This window comes from Anoplopoma fimbria, chromosome 6 (assembly GCF_027596085.1).
Source record: "Anoplopoma fimbria isolate UVic2021 breed Golden Eagle Sablefish chromosome 6, Afim_UVic_2022, whole genome shotgun sequence".
Taxonomy (NCBI): domain Eukaryota; kingdom Metazoa; phylum Chordata; class Actinopteri; order Perciformes; family Anoplopomatidae; genus Anoplopoma; species Anoplopoma fimbria.
In genome coordinates this window covers 875,458-885,283 of record NC_072454.1, presented here as the reverse complement: position 1 = coordinate 885,283, position 9,826 = coordinate 875,458, and positions in this window count along the sequence as shown.

Genomic DNA, 9,826 nt, shown 5'->3' with positions numbered 1-9,826 from the left:
ATAAATAAATAAATAAATAAACATAAATAAATAAATACATAAATAAATAAATAAATAAATAAATAAATAAATAAATAAATAAAATAAATAAATAAATAAATAAATAAATAAATACATAAATAAATAAATAAATAAATAAAAATAAATAAATAAATAAATAAATAAATAAATAAATAAATAAATAAATAAATAAATAAATAAATAAATAAATAAATAAATGAATGAATAAATAAATGAATAAATGAATAAATGAATTAAAGAGTGTGAACAGAGACGTTTCCTGCACCACTCCTCTTTATCGTTTCTTCAGGTCGGTCCGGTCTGACGTCTCCTTACGTCGCCGTGACGTCACCTCAGCGATGCGGAAGTAGAAGTCACCGTGGAGAACGTAAACTAATGTCAGCCAGCCGCCGGGACGCACAGGAGAGAGCCGAAGAAGAGGAGGAAGAGGAGGCAGAAGAGGAAGAAGAGGAGGAGGAAGAGGAGGAGGAGGAGGAGGAGGAGGAGGGAGAGGCTCGGGTCCACGCCGCTGTGCCGTCTCTCGGGCTCCACAGAGCCGCTGCAGCGCTCCGGAGGTGAGGGCGGAACTCCTTTGAAATAAACCCACATTTTAAACTTATCCCTGATATTAGGTGCAAAACACAAATGCATCAACACACCTGAACGTTCACCCCAATGCATATGCATGTTGAGGTTAATTCGGCATGCACATCGTCCCAACACCAGCAGGTTATTGGGTTTAATGTGCAGGTTTGTGCCGCCGAGACGCGTTCAGGAGCCGCGGCAGTCTGTGGGAGAAGTCGGGATTCGAGCAGAGTGCGTCCTGGTTGGTCGGTTCTAAAGCAGCCGAACTGTAGAGCATCGCCCTGTGGTGCGTGGCAGGCTTTGGTTCTCACGTTGGAGGAGTCCTCTGTGCAGGAGAACCAGGAGAACCCTTAAACTGACGCTTTGTGAAAGGAGTTCAGGCGTAAAAAGCTGCAGAAACGGGTCTGAAACCTGAAACCAAGTGCTTATGAGCATGCTGTGTTATTGTTATTATTCATGTTTATTAATGCATTTTAGTTCTATGGTTCAGACTGTTCATAATACTCAGGAGCTGGTCTGAACCCTGCTGGAGACCAGATGGAAGGTCGAGCAGCATCACTGATCAATGCTGATTATTGGACATCAGCTCTTAGAAACAGAAAGCAAATGCATAGATTCATGCATTTAGATTGAAAGTGCTTGTATTTATGTCTTTAGATACCGTGTAATGTGTGCAGTCTATTGAGTTGCTGCAAGAACCAGATTATTTTATTATTTCTTTATCTCAATATTATACAAGTTGGTGTTTAAAATGTCTCAGATAATTTCAGCTTAAAGTGATCTCCTCAAATAGCTATTTTCTTTTGATTTATTGCTCTTATTTAAATTGATTTGCCACAGTTTTGATGATCAGTTATACATTTATATCAGGAGAATAAAAATAACATTCTCTGGTTCCTGCTTCTCCAAGGTCAGAGTTTTTTAAATATTATTTTAATTGAACATCTTTGATTTGATATTTTCTTTTGCTCAATAACCAAAATAAAAGAGAATACAGAGAGAGAAACTGCGTTCTGACATTTTAGAGCAAAATCAATCAATGGAAACAATGCTAGGTGAAATGAAAATGTAATTAATTATTGTTTGCAACCTTATTTTAATACTATTTGAGGGAGGTCTTTTATAATGTTTACATTTTGTAGAATCAGAAGCCAGAAAATGTAACCTGAAATAGTTTGAATTAATAACAAATCACCAAATCGTCACTTAATGTTTGATGAGCAACATAAAAACTGAGCTCTATGGCACAGTCAAAGAAGACGTATAATTCTGTCATACACACATTAAAATGACATATTTGATTTATCAGAAGAATGATTTTAGTAAAATTATCAAAAAAAAAAGCTGAATTTATAAAAACAGACGTGGAAAAAGTCCAAATTGAAAACTTTCTTTTAAAGATTATAAATGTAGAAAATATGATTTGTAAACACTGAATAAATATTGAAACATTATTTACGACTAACATTGTTTAATAAAGTTAATGTTCTAGATTTAGATTTGTGAGGAGGGAGCTTTAATTGAAACCTTTTTGAATAAATCAATTAATATATTTCTAAAGCGTAGAACAGGAGGATAGAAATCAATTAATTCATTAATTTACAATCTGAATCTTTTATATTTACTGTTAAACTGACATTGTGCATACGTTCTGAATTTTCTTGTCCATGTTACTTATTGACGTCCATGAAAATAAGACTGATATTAATTAAGAAGTAAAATGACATCATAGAGTTGGTGTTGCTTTAAGAAGTCGATCTGATCTCCTTCTCTCCTCTCAGACTTCCTGTTGACCTACGTCGGCCTGCGTGACTCCGCCTCCTGTAACCGAGGTACTGCAACACACACACACACACACACACACACACACACACACACACACACACACACACACACACACACACACACACACACACACACACACACACACACACACACACACACACACACACACACACACACACACACACACTTCATCTTGCAGACTGATGGATGTTTGTTGCACAGCTGTAAACATTCCTGGAGGACCACGCAGACATCCTGCTGCTCATTTTATCGTCAGAATCTGAGCAGAAATCTGTTTCTGATTCCAAACATCAGATCAGGGTTTCACTTAAAAGGAATCAACGTTGGTGTTTTGGTGCATAACAGTAAAAATAGTAAGACAATAAAAACATTTACAATGAATAAGACGTGGAAAATATCTGTTAAAAACGTGCAAATGTTAGCAGAATATCTGCACAAACAATAATCCAAAGAATTGCATTAAAGTAAAGTAATGTATTCTGTTAAAACCACACCAAGGTCAAAGGTTAATTCATCATTTAACCTGTGAGATTATTAAATATATGATGTGTAGCCGGTCGTGTACTCCGGTAGTGAACGTAATGATCCCATTAACACATTATGTTTGTCAATGTAAAGGATACTTTTGTAGGTCAAGAAAGTCTCAGTTTGTCGTAGAATCATTTAGTTTTTACGTGAAACCGCTCAGTGAACTAAATGTCTCGTCTCCGTTAGCTTGAAACGTTAGCGTTAGCTTTGAATACTTTTCCCCTCGTTCTTCCATAGAAACAGTAAAAGTATTCAAATATATGCAGTTTGACCATGTTGAGAGAAGTCATGGGATGATATGAAAATCACGGTTGATTACAGACACCTGAACTAACCACGGACTGTCCTACTGCTATTACAGACACCTGAACTAACCACGGACTGTCCTACTGCTATTACAGACACCTGAACTAACCACGGACTGTCCTACTGCTATTACAGACACCTGAACTAACCACGGACTGTCCTACTGCTATTACAGACACCTGAACTAACCACGACACCTACTGCTATTACAGACACCTGAACTAACCACGGACTGTCCTACTGCTATTACAGACACCTGAACTAACCACGGACTGTCCTACTGCTATTACAGACACCTGAACTAACCACGGACTGTCCTACTGCTATTACAGACACCTGAACTAACCACGGACTGTCCTACTGCTATTACAGACACCTGAACTGTCCTACTGCTATTACAGACACCTGAACTAACCACGAACTAACCACGAACTAACCACGACTGTCCTACTGAACTAACCACGTTACAGACACCTGAACTACCTGACTGTCCTACTGCTATTACAGACACCTGAACTAACCACGGACTGTCCTACTGCTATTACAGACACCTGAACTAACCACGTAATGTCCTACTGCTATTACAGACACCTGAACTAACCACGGACTGTCCTACTGCTATTACAGACACCTGAACTAACCACGTAATGTCCTACTGCTATTACAGACACCTGAACTAACCACGGACTGTCCTACTGTCAGACACCTGAACTGTCCTATTACAGACACCTGAACTAACCACGGACTGTCCTACTGTTATTACAGACACCTGAACTAACCACGTAATGTCCTACTGCTATTACAGACACCTGAACTAACCCTACTGGACACCTGAACTCCTACTGTCCTACTGCTATTACAGACACCTGAACTAACCACGGACTGTCCTACTGCTATTACAGACACCTGAACTAACCACGGACTGTCCTACTGTTATTACAGACACCTGAACTAACCACGGACTGTCCTACTGCTGACACCTGAACTAACCACGGACTGTCCTACTGCTATTACAGACACCTGAACTAACCACGGACTGTCCTACTGCTATTACAGACACCTGAACTAACCACGGACTGTCCTACTGTTATTACACCTGACACCTGTCCTAATTACAGACACCTGAACTAACCACGGACTGTCCTACTGCTATTACAGACACCTGAACTAACCACGGACTGTCCTACTGTTATTACAGACACCTGAACTAACCACGTCCTACTGTTATTACAGACTGTCCTACTGTTATTACAGACACCTGAACTAACCACGGACTGTCCTACTGCTATTACAGACACCTGAACTAACCACGGACTGTCCTACTGCTATTACAGACACCTGAACTAACCACGGACTGTCCTACTGCTATTACAGACACCTGAACTAACCACGGACTGTCCTACTGTTATTACAGACACCTAAACTAACCACGTAATGTCCTACTGCTATTACAGACACCTGAACTAACCACGTAATGTCCTACTGTTATTACAGACACCTGAACTAACCACGGACAGACAGGTGTGACCTATAACTGTACTGTGGTGCATTCTGACATCACTTTTGGGGGCGTGGTCAAGAGAGCAATGTGCAGTCTGTGTCTCTACTGTAAAACTACATGTTGTCCTTTAAAGCAGCTCCTGCTGACACCAGGTCTGACCCGGCCAAACACACACACACACACACACACACACACACACACACACACACACACACACACACACACACACACACACACAACCATACCCCCCCACACACCCCAGTAATAAGCTGTGCCATCTGTCAGAGCTGCTCATCATTGGCTGAAGGTAGAAAAGGTCTGCAGGCAGCGGAGGATGTGATTGGCTGGCAGGCTGCCCAGAAGAAGGGGCGGGTACGTCAGCTGATTGATGGAGATCGGAAGTGGAGGAGGAGGAGGAGGAAGAGGAGGGGTGAAGAGGAGGAAGAGGAGGGGTGAAGAGGAGGAAGAGGAGGAGTCGGAGGAGGAGGAGAAGCCGAGTGGAGTCTGTAAATCCACGATGAGCCGGCTCTGCTGCAGACAACAAGTGTTCAGAGAGAGAGGGAGGCGGGCGAGGGAGGAGACAACCTGGTTACTCTGTAACAGAGAGAGAGAGTGAGGCGGAAAGAGAAGGAGGTTACCACGGCAACACAGGGGACGACGCTGCAGCGGCGGCGGCGAGGACACCAGGACACACAGGTAAGGTTACAGCTGCTGTGTGTGTGTTTGTGTGTGTCGGTACATGTGTCTGCATACGTTTGGTTTTTATAAGTGTGTGTGTGTTGGTGGATTGAGCAGTGCATGCTGGGAGGGGGGAGGAGGAGGAGAAGGAGGAGGAGGAGGAGGAGGGGGAGGAATCCTATTAGCAGAGTCCAGGAAAGTAGGGCTAACTGTGTGCTTATCAGTCTAACACACACACACACACACACACACACACACACACACACACACACACACACACACACACACACACACTCACACCACTCACACCTGCAGAGTGACAGTGTTTCAGGAATGTTTCACAGCTTTCGTCATATCTTCGTACATCTGAGGATTTAAATAAAGTTTTGTTGACGCTGCCTTCAGGTGTCATAATTAGGTGACATGGCCGTGAACTTTAAACTGAGTGCAGAGTTCACCGTCAGATGACATCTTCACGGCTTCACACCTAAAAAGAAAAAAGACTAAATCAGGGATGAAGCGATGAATTGATTAATATCAACTAGTTTGATTGTTTATTTGTGCAAAGAAATGAACAAATAAACAATGGTGAGACATAAAAGCTAAAATGCATTTAAGATGTAGAGAAAAAAAAGATCCCTCACTGCAGGTTGGTTTGCATACATCTGCAAAAGACAACGTACTCATTCAGGAATAAGATATTTTAACAATAAAATATGAAAACTTTTTATCGTCTCACATGATTGAATGATTGTCACCACAAGAACTTTCTATAATAAAATGATTAAAAACTAATTTCTCAATAATAAATAAATACAATTCTCAGTTTCACTTCCGTCTTAATTTATTTTATGATCTCTGTAATGTACGGGGAGCGTTTTAGTGCAGTTATTGTTTAGCTCTGTGGTTTGTTTACTATTCAAAAAAACAAAAAAAAGACATGAAATTAAATGTAAAGCATATAATATACAACATTAATGTCTAAAATCAAAATGTATCAATGAAGACGAAAACACACAAAATGCAGAAACAAATAGAAAGAAAAACAAAACAAAATATAATATAATAATTAATAATTATTTTATTGTTCCTACAATAGAATAAATGAAGAATATGTCAAAGAAAAACAAAACAAAAATATAATAATTAATAATTATTTTATTGTTCCTACAATAGAATAAATGAAGAATATGTCAAAGAAAAACAAAACAAAATATAATAATTAATAATTATTTTATTGTTCCTACAATAGAATAAATGAAGAATATGTCAAAGAAAAACAAAACAAAATATAATAATTAATAATTATTTTATTGTTCCTACAATAGAATAAATTGTAGGTTCCTACAATAGAATAAATGAAGAATATGTCTGTATGTCAATAGCTGATAATATCTTTATCTCTGGAGTTTGGACTGTTGGACATTTTCTACTATTCTTTTATATTTATTAACAAATGAGTTTTGTATTTGACAAAATTAGTTGTAATTATTTACAAAATAAATGATATTTATTAACAAAATAGTTTAGATTTATTGACAAAATAAGTTGTATTTATTAATGATTAGTTTTACTTATTAACTAAATAAGTGTATACTTAGTATACTACTAAGTGTATAAATATTATATATTTATTGAGAAAAACACGTATTTATTATCAAAATATGTTGCATTTAAAAAAAAAAGCAAAAGAAGTCGTATTTATTAACAAAATATCTGTTCTCACAAACAAAGATGTTACTGGACAAAAGCACAAAACGTTGTTCTGAGACGAGGAAGCGACAGGAAGCAGTCGACAGGAGACTAACTGCTGCAAACAGACTGAGGAACATTGTTTGTGAATGACACTCTTATTTCTTTGCCTATAAACTGCTCCTCCTTCCTCCTCTTCCTCGCTGACCTCCTGCTGCTGCACCAACTTTGTTTTCACTCTTTTCCTCAAGTTTGATTAGAATTCCATCAATTTCAATTCTCTGTGCACTTCATGTTAGCCCGTCCGTAACGCTGCAGTAACAAACTAACAGAACAGAATCAGCAATGCACAGTTACCACACAGACCTCACGTGCTGTGAACCGGTTCTCTTTGTATCGTCCTCAGTGTCATTTAATGCTGCAACCTCATAATCTAAACCGCTGACGTCCATCAACAAACATCATAGAGACTCGTCTCTCCTCATTTCTCGCTGCACATTTACCGTAAAATCTGTAATAGACAAGCACCAAGACACAGATGGAAAATGTAGATTAGACATACAGCAAAGAGCAAAAGAACAACAACCAAAATATCAAACCAGCCTGCAGATGAGACGGCTGTCGGCTGGCTGTTCACACCTGAACGCCCTCCAAGCTGCTCTTCTATTAAAAGACAAATCAAACTCACATTCAGGCCCGTATGAAAATACAATCTTTTATTTCCTTATCATTTGATTTGTGTTTTTATGAAGACAATAAACACTATAAATGACTTTAACAAAGTAAAAGGAAATCATTTAGTGTTTTTGAGACCAGCTGCTATAATCAAACAACAATATGGATCATCAATGATCGGTTATTCGTATCAGTAGCAAAAAAAACCTGATCAGGGATTTCTACTCGTTATATTTGCTTCCTTGTTTACTTTGTGTGGATCTGATACGTGACTCCGTGATACGATCTGAACCGATCCGTAGTACCTCTGCTGCTTTAACACTACAAATGTGGCTGTCCGTCGTATTTTGACTTGCTGTCTGCCTGTGATGAATAAAACATGAGGTCTTTGGTTTCTGATCGTAGCAGTGAACCAGTTTGTCTGAGAACAGTAGTTGACTTATAAAGAACATTCACAGAGGACTGTTTAAGCTCAGTTCAAACTTGATCAACACCCACAAGGTTTATGGCAGTTATGGTGAAAAAAACCCTCCTTTGGTTAAACTTTAAAACATAATAAAATGGAAATGTGTAAAATGCTGATGAGACAAGAGAGAGATTTTTTTGTTTATTATCAATATACTGAATAAATCACAAGATCCCACAAGAAACAAGAGACATAAGTAGAAAACAAGATCAAAACTAGTACAATAAATTAGTAATTACACAGTAAAAGCATAATAAATAAGGAAAAACAACAATAACTAAAATATGATACAAACGGACAGAATGATTATTTATATTGCACAGTGGGTATATTGGATTGCTATTGCACATACATGGATAAATGAATGAATCATTATTGGTGAAGTCTGGAACCAGTTTAGTAGAAGAAGGACTGTTCTCCTGTTAACAAGAATAAGGCTAATATATGGTTTAACCAAATTTAAGAGGAATTTCTTAACAATAAACTGTTTGGCCACAGCAGATTCAATTCAATTCAATTCAGTTTATTTTGTATAGCCCAGAATCACAAATTACAAATTTGCCTCAGAGGGCTTTACAATCTGTGCACTGTGCAGATGCAAAGCCCTGCATCAAAGCACACAACATGACCCTGTTTGTGTTTGAATGTGTAAGAAAGAGGATCCTACTGAGGGACCTTAGGAATCAGACTTGATTAGGAGAAAGCTGAAGATGTTGACTTTCAGCTCACATTTCTGTAACCCCTCTTTACTTTGTGAATGATCTTATTTCCATCTTTTGCCATCTGCTTTTTGTTTTGTTCTTCTTGATGAAATTGGAATGCCGTGTGTCATGTAAAGGGGGTTTAGGTTTAGAGATTAACAGTTGTTTAATAATGTCTGTGGATTTTAAACTGTTGTATAAACTTTTATTTGTGATATTAACTTTGTCTCTATCTCTGCTTCCTGTTGCAGGTTGAAGTGACAATGAGCAGATGGAGGACGGACCTGGTAGTCCAGTTCCACCTCTGACCTCCATCAAACCGTTTGGTACCCTACTGGGTGCCAGAAGGCCCAGGGACCCTTCACACAAATAACGAAAGTCCAAAGAGAAAGGACGATCGGTGCTTTAAGGTGTCTAAGGTGCCGCCATGTCCCAGGCAGGTAAAGTCCTCCACCTGTACGTCGAGGTGAGGTCTGTTGCCGAGGAGGAGAATAACGGGCCTGGAGAAGGAGATGATGGGACTGCTCACCTGATGCTTCAGTGCCCAGACGTCCTCCCTCAATCCCAGAGAAGCTCCAGCCCCAACCGCCGTCAGGATCCCCCCCCCGTCTCTCAGCATCAAACTGGGGTTGGAAGCCACAGCCTATCCCCCACAAAGTCTTCCTCCAGGCACTCTGTCAGCTTCCAACTCCAAAACCCTGACGCTACAGGGTCTCCCACCAAGTTCCACCGGCAGGATTTGTTGCATGACAGTTTCAGTCAATTACTCCAGGTCCTTGCACCTGGAACAACTGGTCCAGACCAGCATGGCTCATTGGGACGCACCTGTTCCTCTGACATGGATCCCTACCGGGGAAGGATGCTTATCTCCCCATCTTCTACATCATC